The sequence below is a fragment of the Gossypium arboreum genome, chromosome 3 (assembly GCF_025698485.1).
Source record: "Gossypium arboreum isolate Shixiya-1 chromosome 3, ASM2569848v2, whole genome shotgun sequence".
NCBI classification, from domain to species: domain Eukaryota; kingdom Viridiplantae; phylum Streptophyta; class Magnoliopsida; order Malvales; family Malvaceae; genus Gossypium; species Gossypium arboreum.
In genome coordinates, this window is record NC_069072.1 from 111,420,979 (window position 1) to 111,437,809 (window position 16,831).

The window sequence follows — 16,831 nt, forward strand, 5'->3', positions numbered from 1 at the left end:
TCACGTAAGTCATGGTTTATCCATCGAATTTCCCTTTTAACTTCAACTAGGACATTTACCATATTGTCATTATTATTATTAACACATTTCATGGATTTTCATGCCCTCAATATATACAACTATCACACATTCATAAAACATGCATTTAGGCATATTATGGGTTTACCTTAAGTTATAAGAACTTACCTTGTATTTGTGTCGATTTTTGCGTTTCGGTTATTTCGAAACGTTTCATTTTCCTTGATCAACCTTTGAAATTTGCTCCTCGGGGTCTATAATAATAAAAATGAATTACCAATATCTCACATTATTCTTTTCGAGCCTAAATTTCACCCCCGGACAAAATAACCGTTTTGTCCCTAACCTTTCAATTATTTACGATTTAATCCCTAGGCTCGTCAAATGATATACATGCAAGTCCTTAGTTACCCAAGCCTAGTCGATTGCATTATAAACTCATACTAGCCCACATTTTCCTCTACATCACATTTCTACCACATATTTTGTACCTCTTTTCTTTTCAGATCAGCATATGACTTTTACCTATCCGACGCCGCTTTTAAGCAGTCACGTATCACTTTAACCATTTCTTTAGTTTCCTTGATCAGATCAACTCTGTGAATCTGAGACTCTTTGAGTTCTGTCCAATACAATGGAGTTCGACACTTTCTGCATAGAAGGCCTCATAAGGCCCATTTTCAAACTTGTTTGAAAACTGTTGTTGTAGGCGAACTCTACCAATGGCAGGTATTTTTCCCAACTGCCCTGAAATTTGAGGATGCAACATCGTAACATATCCTCAAGAATCTGAATCATCCGCTCAGACTGACCATCAGTCTGTGGGTGAAAAGCTATACTAAAGCTCAACCTAGCACCCAAGCCTTATTGTAGCTTATTCCAGAATCTCAAAGTCAATCTCGGGTCTTTGTCTGAAATAATAGATAGTGGTACCTTCTGTAATCTTACAATCTCAAATATATACAAGTCGACCAACTTATCAAGTGAATAATCTATCCTTACCGGGATAAAGTGAGCCGACTTTGTCAACTTATCCACCACAACCCATAGAGCATCTTTCTTTTTTTGGGTCAATGATAATCCTGTCACAAAGTCCATAGTAATTCTGTCCCACTTCCATTCTGGGACCATCATAGGTTGTAACAAACCTGCAGGTACTTGATGTTCAGCTTTGACTTGCTAACGTATCTAGCATTTCGATACAAATTCGGAGATGTCTCTTTTCATGCCGTTCCACCAGTACATTTTCTTCAAATCATTGTACATTTTGGTATTTCCAAGATGAATAGACAAACAGCTATCATGTGCCTCTTGCAAAATTCTCTGAATAATTTCATCGTTCCTCAGTACACATACTCTGTCTCTGAACATCACAAATCCATCAGAACTGATTTGAAAATTTGATTTGATGCCTGACTTACATTGAGTTCTTTTAGCTTACAAGTCACTATCATTAGTTTGAGCATCATAAATTTCCTGAAGAAATGTCGGCCTAGCCTTTAGCTCTGCCAAGACCGATCCATCATCAAACAATTCCAATTGGGCATTCATGGCCCTCAATGCAAACAAAGATTTTCTGCTTAGTGCTTTGGCGACCACATTCACCTTTCCCAGGTGGTAATCGATGATTAACTCGTAATCTTTAATTAATTCTAACTATCTCCGTTGTCTTAGATTCAATTCTTTTTGAGTCATCAAATACTTAAAACTCTTGTGGTCTGTGAATGTACGACAAGTCTCACCATATAAATAATGCCTCCAAATTTTCAAGACAAAAACAATTGCGATAAGCTCTAAGTCGTGCATTGGATAATTCTTCTCGTGTGGCTTCAACTGCAGTGAAGTGTAAGCTATCACCTTGCCATTTTGCATAAGCACACAACCCAGTCCATTTAAGGACGCATCGCAGTTGTAATAGCCCAAAATTGGGTCTAGTTGGAACAGAGGTTTCGGGACCACAAAATCTGAGATAGAAATAATTATTTTATGATTATTTTGAGGTCTATGATATGATTTCATGATTATGCGAAAATTTTGTGAAGAAATTCTATGCATAAAGTGCTCAATTTGAAGTTAGGGACTAAATTGAATAAGTTGCAAAACTTGTATTCTAGAAGTTTCTAGTATGAAATTGCTTTGAAATATTAATTAGGAGGTCTTAAATATAAATTTGACCAATTTCTAAGTGATGGAAAAAAATTGGACATAGATGGAATTTTTGAAAGTTTAGTAAGGAAGGGCATTTTGGTCATTTGGTAATTAAAAGAAATAAAAAGGGAAAATAAAGCCAAAATTGACTCATCTTTCTCATGGAGGCTGAAATTAGCATGGGGGAAGCCATGGCTAGGGTTTTCAAGCTTTCCAAGATCAATAGTAAGTCCGTTATAACCCCGTTTTTCAAGTTCTTTACGTTTTTAGAATCCTGGTAATTTGATTAAGCTTATTCTAGCAATAATTTAAGTTAGGGTTTATATTTGGAAAAATACCCATAGGTGAAATGTTTTTATTTTGATGTTTTATGGTAGAATATGAAGGTTGAAATTATGTTAAATAACCTTTGCTAAGCGGTTTTAAGCAAAAATGAGTAAAACGGCTTAATCGATAAAAGTTGTTATTGTTCATAACTATGTGTTAGAGTGAGAATTTGATGTTGTCATAGAAGGAAAAAATGATCAGCATGTCATAAAACATAAGAATAAGGGATGAAGTTTAATTCCCGAACCTAGGGGCAAAAGTGTAAATATGCAAAAGTTTAGGGGAAAAATTGTAATTTTGCCAAAGTTTGAGTTAAGGACTGTTTTGAATATTAAATTAATTAAATAAGTAAAATATGATGTTTTAGATCCCAAAAAATGAGATTTGAACCTAGAATGAGAGAAAAATCGAAAATTGGGAAAGTTGGTAAAATGCCCGTTTTAGTATCGAGGTAAGTTCATATGTATAATAAGCATTAATTTATGCATGTTTCAATGTAAAATTGATATATTCATTATGATTTTCGAGGTGTTGAAAGTATGTAAGTTGGTATGAGAATAATACAACAATAATGCTATAATTTATATTTGAAAGTTAAATTTAGTGAATTAATTGAATTATATTAAATTAAATGATTATGGTGCCAAGTTTATGAATTGATTTAAAATATGTCTATGGTACATGAAGTGCATTGAATTATCATACATAAATGTGATTTCTATGATTATGGATATTATGGGAAATTGTAAGTTCATATGATTTTAATAAGGCAATGTGTAATTTAATGTTATTGCCTTGATATTAAATGAGATGTAAGTTTATATGTAAGTAATACATCAATATTACTTGTATTATGATATTTTATAATAATATTGGAAATATGTTTGTGGATAATTACTTGATTGGTGAAATTGTTGGAAATGAGAGAGAAATCCGGTTGAACCTTCTGAAAGATTGGATGATCTGAGATAGTATGTAGCTAGGTCACATGTATGGTGCTAAGTGCACATCATGTGTACAAGAGAGCTACAAGACATTATGATGTAGCTAGGTCGCATGGGTGATACTATGTGTACACCATGTAGACAAGAGAGCTACGGGATATATGTAGCTAGGTCGCATGCGTGGTTCCAGGTGAAGGACACCATGTAGACAAGAGAGCTACGAGATAAATTGGCTAGGTCACATGGGTGGTACTGAGTGTTCACCATGTGTACAAGAGAGCCGAACTATATGATGGGTGGAGCTATGTGCTGAAACCACCAAGTATCGAGGATTGATTCAAAGTGTTCAACGGGAGACTCTCTATGTATTGCTTTGTGAGTTTTGTGATGAATAAGTGCAGGAACTTGATTATGTGAATGGTGTGTTCATTAAGTGACCAGGATGTGGTGAGGTTATAAACAAGTAAGTTATACATGAGGATGATTTTATGGTGACCTTGTGATCATGGGCCTATACTTGTGATGTATGAAATGTGGTGAAAATGATTTGTGATATGTATGTTAAAATGAGGTTAATACAAAGAAAGTGTGAAAGAGTGAATTAGCAATAAAACTGTTTTGGATAGTAGCAGTAATGTGATTTTGAAAAATCACCAAAATTAGTATACATTGAATAAGAGATTGAATGAGACATCAAATTAAATACTAGTGAGTCTATTTTCATATAAAAGAAACAGATCAAGAAAAGGAGTTCTATATTTTGAGATATTTATGTTTTTGTGAGACTGGTTCAGAATGATTATGTGATCCCCTGTTCTAACTTTGGAAAATCACAAAATTTTGGATAAAAATAATTAGAGGCTTAAACTTATATTTTTAAAATCCCTAATGAGTATATTTTCAAGATAAATCAACAATAACATTATCTCGAGTTCTCAGATGTGAGATAATTAATTTTTAGTGAAGAGAGGTCGAATCGTCGAAAGTGAAATAGGGGAAATTTTAATGAATAAACTGTACTAATTGGCTAAACCAAAAATTATGAAAATTTTATGGTGGAAAGATATGTGAGTCTAGTTTTAGCTAAAATTTACGGATCTTAATTTGGAGCTCTGTAGCTTGAATTATAAATAAGTAAGTGACTATGACTCGTGTGGACAGTTTGATGTGAGCATTTATTAGTAAATTGTGAAATCGTACTTACAAGAATGCTATATACATTAAGGATGTGGAACGGACAGGAGGAGGAGGAAAATAAATATATGTGGAATACATGGAAACTATGGTATATGAAATATTGATATAATGAAATAAATGATATGTGTTTATAAGAAAACAGAAAAAGAATGATATGTATCATGACATGTATATATATATATATATATATGACTAGTCTCAATGTAATGCTTGTTGGGTATGGAGTTGAATTGAAATGTTTCAGAAAACATGTTATTTTATGATCTGAATTGTGGTATTTTATAAAGATATGATCTAGTTTTAAATATGAATGCTTGATGATTAAGTGAAGATATTTTGTAAGATGATAATCTTGGTATAAATGTATAAGTGGTACTATAATAAACAAGGTAAAATGAGAGAGACACATGTATGATGACATACAAATGCTATGTTTGTGGTTTAATTGAGAATATTTAATCATTAAATGAATACCATGTTATATGCTTTTGATTTTGTATAAGATTGTAAGAGATTAAGGTTGACCAAAGCTTGGAAAATAGCCTACGTATATTCCACACAGGCAGAGACACGACCATGTGTCTCAGCTGTGTATGGAACACGACTTTGGGACACGGCCGTGTGGAGCCTTAAAGCATGAAATTTCCAAGATTTTTGTAAGTTCTCGGTTTAGTCCCGAACCCTTTCTAAAGTATGTTTTGGGCTTCGTAGACTCAAATAAGGGACTATGTGTAAGTGAATGAACGTTTTGAAATATGAATGAAATTTTATGGCCCGTATTTTAGTTTAATGTTTGTATGTTTGTCCGGTAATGCCTCGTACCTTATCCCGGCCTCGGGTACAGGTAAGGGGTGTTACAGCTGTAAACCACAAACACTTTTCCCAAAAACCCTACCTCTTGACTCCAAAACTCACTCTTGCTACACTTAACATTCAATTATTTTTCCCGTAAGGTCTGCAACATAGTCCTCAGATGCTTCGCATGCTCTGTCTCATCCTTGGAATAAATCAAAATATCGTCAATGAACACAACGAAAAAGTTGTCTAAGTATCACCAAAATATCCTATTCATTAGGTCCATAAATATGGCCGGTGCATTCGTCAACCCAAACGGCATGATAAGAAATTCATAGTGGCCATACCTCATTCTGAAAGCTGTTTTAGGCACGTCTGATTCCTTAACTCGCAACTGAAAATAGCCGGATCTTAGGTCTATCTTAGAGAATACAGCAGCTCCCCTCAACTGGTCAAACAAATCATCGATCATTGGCAAAGGATACTTATTCTTGATAGTTACCTTGTTCAGTTGCCGATAATTTAGACATAGTCTCATTGACCTATCTTTCTTCTTTAAAAATAGTACAGGAGCACCCCAAGGCGAAAGGCTTAGCCTTGCAAGACCATTATCCGTTATTTCTTGCAACTGTGCTTTTAACTCTTTCATCTCGGTTGGTGCTATCCTATACAGAGCAATAGAACTAGGAGCTATTCCTGGCACTAGTTCAATAACAAACTCTATCTCTCTATCGGGAGGTAATCCAGGTAATTCCTCTGGGAACACGTCTGGATATTCACATACTATTGGTACGGACTCAATCTTTAACTCCGTTCCTTAGTGTTCAATACAAAAGCAAGGTAGGCTTCGTACCCTTTTCTCATCTATCTTTGAGCCATCATTGATGTAATTACAACCGGGGGTGTACCCAATTCTCTTGAATCAACCCGTAGAACCTCACCATCTGGACACTTCAATTCAATATACTTGCTACCACAATTTATAATTACATCATGCAGGGTTAAGCAATCCATGCCAAGTATTCCTCAAACTCATCAAATGGTAACAACATAAGGTTAGCCGGAAAACAATGACCCTGAATCATCAATGGACAATTCTTACAGACCTTATCAACCAGATCTGACTTACCTAATGGGTTCGACACTCTAATTATAAATTCTATAGGTTCAATGGATATATTCATACTAGACACCAATCCCATGCAAATTTATGAATGCGTCGATCCCGGATCAATTAAGGCAACAACACAAGTGTTAAAAAGAAAAAAAGGTACCCGTGATGACGTCAGGAGTTGAGGTTTCCTCTCAAGCGCGTGTTGCATACGTTCTTTCCAGTGTTCAAGCCTCTGATTACATGGTCTTTGGCCGCAATTAGATTGCCACTAGCACTTCTAAGATATCTTGGAGGTCTACCTTGTGAAATAGGACCACTCGACTTCGGGGCTAATTCCACCTCTTTATCGGTTCGCTTTGGGTAGTCTCTGAGGAAGTGGTCAAGAGAACCACATCTATAGCATGCACCGCTCTTAATTCGACATTCTCCAAAGTGAAATTTATTGCAGCTTTTACACTTTGGCTTTTGGTCATCTACACTCCCCATGCTAGTCAACATCGGAGAGGAAGACTTCTGGTTACATGGTTTAGAGCTTCTCGCTCTACTCGAATATCCTATCGATGAAGTGGAGCGTTCATGTTGGATCCTTGATTTCGTAGTGGGAAATGAGAGTGTCTTACCACTAGACCTCTTGCTCAAAACTCGAGCTTCTCTCTTTGCTTGCTTCCTTTTGTTATTGAGCTCCTCGATTTTCTTAGCTCTATCAACTAATGCAGCAAACTCTCAAATCTCAAGGATCCCAATTAACAGCTTGATTTCCTCATTCAGACCTTCCTCAAAGCATTTACACATTTCTGACTCTATCTGAACCCATTTAGTCGTACATTGACTTAGTCTTACAAATTCCCTTTCGTATTTCGATACCGTCTTATTTCCTTGTTTGAGTTTTAGGAACTCCTTCCGCTTCTAGTCTAAGAACTTTTGACTGATGTATATCTTCTTAAACTCCGCTTGGAAAAATTCCCAAGTGATGTTTTCTTTAGCACCATTAAAGATACGGTCTTCCACCAGTGGTATGTAGTATCCTTTAAAAGAGATACAACACACTTTAAACACTCCTCAGGCATACATAATAACTCGTCCAATACTCGTATAGTGTTCTCGAGCCAAAACTCGGCTCATTTAGCATCACCAATCCTAGCTCTAAATTCTTCAGCCCCATACTTCCTAAGCTTATCCACCAGGGTTTTACCAATTCTTACAGGTGCCATACCTCATGGCACTTCTTCTTCAGGTCGGTTAGGGGGCGGGGGAGGTCGTGGTATGTTAGGGCGATTTCTCAAATAATCCCCAAACCACTCATCCATCATGTCGAAGAAGGCAGCTCTGGCCTCTTCTCGGTATACAGACATAGGCCTTCTACTACTACTAGAAATAGCTCGGTGTACGGAAGCTATAGTATGGCTCTCGGCTCCCTCGGACTCATCTTGTGCTTGATTGGAAGACATTCACTATATTCAAAGACAATTAAACAGTTAAGAGATGTCACACTATCAACGTTTGTATAATGGCATGTTTAGTTAAACTCAATACATCCTATTGTAGTCCTAGAACCGACTATACTGTAACTCTGATACCACTAAATGTAACACCCCTTACCCGTACCCAAGACAGGAACTAGGTACGAGGCGTTACCAGGCACATACTTAGACATTTTTAGAAAATACGAGTTATAAAAATTCGTTTCAAATTAAAAAAATCAGGCAACATCTTAGTGTCCCTATTATGGGGCTACGAGACCCAAAACATACATTGAGAATGGTCTAGGACTAAATCGAGAACCTAAGAAAATTTTAGAAAAAATTTCTCAGTTAATCCTCACACGTCCGTGTAGAGACAATGCACACGCCCGTGTGCTTTGGGACACACCCGTGTTCCTAAGTTGTGTGGGATTAATTGAATTTATTTTCTATCACGAACCTATAAGGGTTTTCACACGGCCAAGCACACACTTGTGTCCTTAGCCCGTGTCTTTGACACGGCCTAGACACGCCCGTGTGGTCTCCCGTGTCCAAAAACCCAAACATTCTGTTTATGACGTCAGCATGTATTTAGGGGCACACAGCCAAGACACACACCCATGTGCTAGGCCGTGCCCTCTATACGGTTGAGACACACGGCTTTGTCTTTTCCCATGTTTTTACTACCATGCATTCTGACTAAAGAAATTTGGGGTGCAGGGGACACACGGCCATACCACATGCCCATGGGGTTGACCATGTGTCACACACGGCCTAGACACACGCCCGTGTGTCTACCCGTGTGGACCCTTTTTAGGCTATAATTTCAAGCTAATGGTCACCTTTATCATTTCCTCACATATAAGAAGTCCAATTGCATTTAACATGACCCAAATATACTTAAGGACGCCCGTGTGGTCTCCCGTGTCCAAAAACCCAAACATTCTATTTATGACGTCAGCATGTATTTAGGGGCACACAGCCAAGACAAACACCCGTGTGCTAGGCCGTGCCCTCTACACGGTTGAGACACACGGCCGTGTCTCTTCCCATGTTTTTACTACTATGCATTCTGACTAAAGAAATTTGGGGTGCAGGGGACGCACGGCCGTACCACACGCCCATGGGGTTGACCATGTGTCACACACGGCCTAGACACACGTACCACACGCCTATGGGGTTGACCATGTGTTACACACGGCCAAGACACACGCCCGTGTGTCTACCCGTGTGGACCATTTTTAGGCTATAATTTCAAGCCAATGGTCACCCTTATCATTTCCTCACATATAAGAACTCCAATTGCATTTAACATGACCCAAATATACTCAAGGACTATTCTGAATAAATCTATTGCATGTGAACCTCATCTCATCAGTTAAATACATACTCAATTATCTCCTTTTTATGATAAGGATTTCTGTCCCATTGAAACATATTTAAGCTTGGCTCATTATTACAATTCATTACCAATTATGGCCTAACCATTTCCAAATGTTTTAACCACATTACGAATCCTTATTTATGAAGTACCACCTTTAATAATCACAAGAACAGTTCAAACATAAACATGCATGGTTGGTAGGTCATAACCTACAACGAAATGAGCCATGTCTTATGGCTATGTACTAAAAACAATAAGTTTAACATTTAAGCCTTTACATTGGCCAACCAATGACATGTAACACGAAGTAACCACAAACCTATACATGCCATTGTAACAAAATAGAAGTATCTATATACCAAAACAGGACAAATAGATAGTGTTGACAATACTCCAACCGTCTTCCAATCTCTACGAGTCCTCGAGCTCTTTAAGATAGGGAAAAGAGAGGGGTAAGCATTTACATGCTTAGTAAGCGCAAATAACTGGAAATTAAACTTACTAATTAATTAGCATATGATCACGTGGTTTCGTGATAGGTTTTAAATATTTATAATTACTCGTTCTTGAACTAACTATTATCGTGATGTAGGCAAGTGTACTTATCGAATAGTAGTATAGTTTTAGCAAGACCGGATTGTCGAACCCAAAGGAACTAAAAGTACTAGTACCGACTGTCTTTTTATTATCTAGCCTAAGAATAATGGGGTTTTTTTTTAATTAACTAATTAACTAAACTAAGAAAGCACAGAGAAAAGAATTGGGGAATTGCTTTTGGGAAAAATCGATTAACTTAAGACAATACCTAAGGAAAAATTCACCTAGACTTTACTTGTTATTCTGGCTCCAAACTGGACGATTTATTCATTCAACTTGTTTCGTAGAGATCCCTAAGTTATATTATTATCCTTATTCAAGACTAATAACGTCTAATCCTTAGATTGAATAACCGAGACTTTTCTCTAATTAACACTGTAGGGTTGCATTAACTTGATCTATGGATCCCCTTATTAGGTTTCACCCTAATCCGGCAAAATCTTGTCACCCTATTTCTAGGCGCGCAATCAACTCCGCTTAATTATGACAAAAGTACTCTTTGACAGGGTCTATTCCTCCTCTGAGTAAGAGCATGTCTTGAATCAGTATCCTAGGATATCAAAACAAGAATTAAGAACATATAATTAAGAACAAGTTAAATATTTATCATACGATTCAGAAAATAATAACAAGGTTCGTCTTAGGTTTCATTCCCCTTAGATATTTAGGGGTTTTAGTTCATAACTAAATAAGAAAACATCTCAGAAGAATAACGAATACAAAACATAAAGAAAACCCAAAACTCTTGAAGGTAAATTGAGGAGAGATCTTCAGCTTTGATGATGAATCTGGCTTCTGAGATGGATCAATCGGCTCTCTTGGAGTAATTCCTTACCCCTTATTCTCCGCCCCCCTTTTCTTCCTCCTCTAAGGTCTATTTATAGGCTTTGGAATGCCTAGAGGCCCTCAAAAGTGGCCTTTTCAAAATTGGACTTAACTTGGGCTCGACAGGGACACGCTTGCGTGACACGCCCGTGTGCGATTACTTCAGGCCGTGTTTGAGCCTGTTAGAACGGCACGGGCGTGTGCTATACCCGTGTGAGTCGTGCTCCAATTTTGCCAGATTGACACGGGCGTGTGGTCTACCCGTGTGAGGAGGTCCAGACTATGTTGATCTCGTACTTTGGCCCATTTTTTTCATTTTTGGCCCGTTTCTCATTCCTTTCGCTCTCCTATGCTCTCCTAAGTATACAACATGAAATTAAAGCATTAGGAGCATTGAATTCACCAATTCTTATGGAAAATCATCCATAAAATGCGTTAAACATGGGGTAAAAATATGTATAAATTACGGTTTATCAAATACCCCCATACTTAAGCATTTGCTTGTCCCCAAGCAAAATTCTCAACTCATAGTCAGAATAATTTCTCTTCAACTTATAATTCTTATCGATAATATCTCAAAACAATCCATAGGTAATCATACATTGAGAATTCAACTAAAAGAACATAAAAGTTTCAAACATTCCAAGTTGAGTATTTAATCATGCAAACATAGGGATTAATTTAGGGGATTTCAACAATAATGGGTTAACGGTTAATATTAAGGGTAATACAAGAATTGGCTTGTTAGGCTCAAGGGGGTTTACTAGGGGTTAATCATGGAGGTAGGCTTTTCATGGCATGAGTGGGTTAATCCTAAGTGCCTTAATAATTTTGACATATCAAATCAAATGGTGTGGTCTCGACATGCATAATCAAGCAAGTTCTAGAATAGCAGTTCAATACTGACGCACTCAAAGCAATAATGAAAGTGAGCATGAAAGAATTAATAGATGCTCAAAAGGCTCAAAAATCTCACAAAAATGATGGTTTTTTGATGTTTAGACTCGTGAATTTCAATTCAAAGTAATACCTAGACTTGGGGAAACAATCTATAATTTTAAATTCTGAAAAATCAACTTATCATGCTTGATTCTCTAATGTCTTAAAGTTTAAATAATCAATGCATAAATCCCTATGTTTTAATTAAAGATATATCAATTAAAATCATAAATTAATTAAAATTTATCCTAAATATGATATGATAGTTTTTCAAGAGAACAAGATGATTATTCAGGGATTTTTCTGATAATGAAATAAATACCCCCCACACTTAAGATGTACATTGACCTAAATGTACAAAGATAGATATTATAGTATAAAAATAAGATAGGGAGAGAAGTGAAACTTCCTGTATGATGAATTCCTCGAACTAGAGTTTTGGTGTAACACCCCGAACCCGAGACCGTCGCCGGAGTCGAACACGAGGTGTTAACAGACTTCAAACCACTTATTGAGAATTTTCCAGACAAGCTGCCAATCTATGTACTAGTCGCTTCAAAAATCATAACTTGAGTTTTACAACTCGAAAATAAGTTTTGTAATTTTTCCCTGAAACTAGACTCATATTTCCATCTACATATTTGTTTCTAGAATTTTTGGTTAAGCCAATTAGTACAGTTTATTAGTTAAAGTCTCCCATGTTACAGGGGTCGACTACACTGACCTTTGTGCGTTACAACTGGAATAACTCCCTGTGTAGGGATTCAATACTGATGCCGTTTGTTTCTATAGAAACTAGACTCAAATAGGAATTTATACATATATGGTATGACTCCTAATTATCTCTGGTTAATTTATAATGAATTTTCAAATTCGGAACAGGGAATCCAGAAACCGTTCTGGCCCTGTCTCACGAAATCTTGGATATCTCTTAAAATACAGCTCATATGGTCGTTTCGTTTCATCCATATGAAAATAGACCCATCAAGCTTCGAGTATGTAATTTTTTTTAGCTATTAATTCCACTTCTACTATTTTTAGTGATTTTTCGATCTCATATCACTGCTGCCGTCCGCAACAGTTACTGCAGTAGACTATGCCAATTTCATGAATCCTTCCTTAGCCTTACTAATCATCCATCATACGTGACACAAATTATGGCCACCTTATCAAAATTAAGGTTTCTAAGACTCGTGGCTATAGATTCTAGCATCCCACTCAAACGACCACGTAGGCCATTTTCACATGGCTTAAAGTTTACAACCCAAAATTTAACAAAACAAAATAGCCCATACATGCCAAATGTTCTCCTAAGTTGACTAAGAAGACAATACCAAAAATTGCTCACGGTGTGATGACTTCGTTGTGTTACGAAAACCCAAAAGGAGACGAGTCCAAGAAACCTAAAATGGGTGACAAGAAAACACCGAGTGAGTTTATAACTCAGTAAGTCATAAGCATTCCACAACCATCCATTAATACAATTATCATAAAATGAAATAATGAAACAAGGCCAAGTGTTCCAGCCATACCGAACTATACCATAGTTCCTTAGATCTTTCGGATCAATCTCATACCAAGTCATACATTTACATTTCATATACTGTTCAATAGGATATTTGAAGCAATTTCCATACATCATTTCATTTCGCAACAATTATGCAATCAAATGAACTTTCATCTATTCCACGATACCTTATTTACGGAATGCAATTGAAATCATCACATAGATTTAAATCTTACCAACTCCACCCGATCATGAACATAGCATCTATTAGCCATGAACTCAAGGTACTTACTCTTTCCGCTGTCCATACTCATCTCGATGAAGTCACGCTCCATATAAATGTTCAATCGGAGATATGTGTAGAGTTCGCACACATAGTGCTTAATACTCAATCACGCACACTTAGTGCCATGTGATTCAAGCCCGCACACATAGTTCCATATAGTCCAAACTCGCACACTTAGTGCCATACATTACAAGCTCGCACACTCAAGTGCCAATCTCGTCGCCGACACATCTATTTCTCGCACACTTAGTGCCAAGCAAACTTCCTACACATTTCACTATCTCTTTTACGCTCAACAATATCATCTTTTCATACACATACATTTGTATATATTTCATCTCATTAAACACAATTGCATAGATATTACAATCATTTAAGCAATATCAAATATATGCTTAATGACTTACCTTGTGTTGGGTAAAATAGTCCAAGTCGGCTACTCGATGACCTTCGCCTTTCCCTTGCTTGATTCTCCTTCTTTAACTCCTTGAGCTTAATCAATAAATCAACTAGTTTAACCCTCTTGCTAAACATTCATAATTCAATTACACATGCATATGTATGTTTGTATATTCGCAACCATCCTCACTTATTACCCATTTGGTCAACAATCTAAGCCAAGATAAGGCTTCAATATGGTTGCCTCTAACCGAATACATGCACACCAATCTACTTCCTTTGGCCGAATATACATGTCTATGTTGAGGCCAATTTTACACTTAATACTACACAAAAAAACAGCATACACTTTCCTAATTAACGATTACATATTGTAGCTCTATACACATCTCTCATTTATGTCATAACCGAAACAACATCACAAGCAAATATACACCTTAAAATAGTATATATGTCATACCAATTCATCATGTGCAAACATATATTCATGTAGGTGCAATGGCCGAATTCTCAAGTGGCTTATATCCAATTATATGCACATATCCAAAGCTTAAATCTTACTTACCATGCAACATGCGTGAATCATACTTATGGATATAACATGGCCGAATACCACAACACCATACCGTTTCAATTTGGTCATGGTTAAACAAAGAACTTAGTATCTCATTCAAAAATGCTAAAAGAAAATCTAAGAATCCTCAATCCACCATCACATGTATCATTATCAAGCTTGATATTTAGCATGCAATGGCATTAACACCATATTCACTTTGGCCGAATTTCATTCCCATGGCATAACAAAGATTTGAACCATGGGCTAACAAGAACATCAAGCTAGCAACTAAAATATACATGAATCTCATGGCAAAACATCAAACTTACCTTAATCTAGGTACAAGTATGGCCAAACCTCCTCCTAAACCTCTTCCAAACCAACATGAAACAAGAATTCCTTCCTTCTTCCTTAGAATTTTCAGCCCAAAGGAAATGAAAAATGATGAACAAAAATTCTTCTTTCTTTCTCCACACTCACGGCAATGGGCATGCATGAGACCATTTTTTTCTCTTTTTTTTTTTGTTTCCTTTCATTATTAAATTCCCATGCTCACTATTTTATTTTTTTCTTACATACACCATTGTCCCAACATGTTTTATGACATGTTTTTACCCATAATCTCTTGTCATGGCCGGCCACTAGCTATTAGGGGGGGAAATTTGACATGCAAGTCCTCCCTTTTGACTACATGCACTATTAGGTCCTTATAGATTAGCCTATCACTTTTCAAAAGTGTCACACAAGTCCTACTAACTGAATTCACATGCTATCGGCTAAATTGAAGCCTGAAATTTTCACACATTCATAATTACATATTCTAGACAATAAATATTACGTTCAAACATTTCGGTGACTCTGTTTAGCGGTCCCAAACCACTTCCCGACTAGGGTCAATTTTGGTGTCACAACTCTCCCCACTTAAGAAATTTTCGCCCCAAAATCTTACCGTAAATAGGTTTGGGTAACGCTCTTTCATAGAGTTCTCGGGTTCCCAAGTAGCGTCTTCCATCTCTTGTTTGAGCCATAACACTTTTACTAACGGAACCCTTTTGTTTCGCAACTCCTTCACTTCATGAGCTAGGATACAAATCGGTTCTTCTTCATAACTCATATCGGCTTGAATTTCAACCTCTGATGGACTAATTACGTGTGACGGGTCAGATCTATAACGTCAAGCATCGAAACATGGAAGACGCTAGAATCTTTTCAAGTTCGGGGAAAAATCAAACGATACGCGATCGACCGACTCGTTCGGATATCTCATATGGCCCGATGAACCTCAGGCTCAATTTGCCTTTATGGCCAAATCTGAGTATCTTTTTCCAAGGCAAAACTTTAAGAAACACTTTATCTCCCACTTGATACTCAATGTCTTTTCGTTTTAGATCCGCGTACGACTTCTGACGATCGGAGGCTATCTTCGATTTTTACGGATTACTTTTACTTTCTGCTCAAAGATCTTTAATCAAATCCACTCCAAAATTTTGTTCTCACCGAGCTCGGTCCAAAACAATGGTGTATGGCATTTACGCCCGCATAAGGCCTCGTGAAGGCGCCATCTTAATACTTGATTGAAAACTATTGTTGTAAGCTTAATTCAATCAAAGGTAAGTACCGCTCCCATGAACCATCGAACTCGAGGATGCAACATCTCAACATATTCTCAAGTATCCGAATTATCCGCCGGATTGACCATCGGTTTGGGGGTGAAAGGCGGTCTTGAAATGCAACTTGGTACCCAAAGCTTCTTGAAATTTCTTCCAAAATCGCGAGGTAAATCTCGATCTCTATCCGACACAATAGAAATCGGTACCGTGTAATCTCACAACTGAGAAATGTACAATTCAGCTAGTTTATCCAATGAAAAATCCGACGCACGGGATAAAGTGAGCCGACTTAGTCACCTATCAACAACAACCCAAATCGCATCCTTCTTACTAGTCGACAATGGCAGCCGGACACAAAGTCCATTGTGACTCGATCCCATTTCCACTCGGGTATCATGATCGGTCAAGCAACTCAAGGCACTTGATGTTCCGCTTTCACTTGTTGACATATTAAACATCTCAAACAAAGTCTGAGATGTCCCGCTTCATACCATGCCACCAAACCGACGTTTCAAATCGTTGTACATCTTCGTACTCTCGGGTGGATTGCCATTCGGCTACAATGGGCTTCGCTCGTAATCATTGAAAGAAGTTCAATTCTTTGGAACACACAGACGACTTCGAACCTCAAACAATCGTCATCACCAATATGAAACTCCGATTCCTTGTTCGAACACACTCATTTCGCTTTTGCAACCAACTCATCATCAACTTTTCGAGCTTCA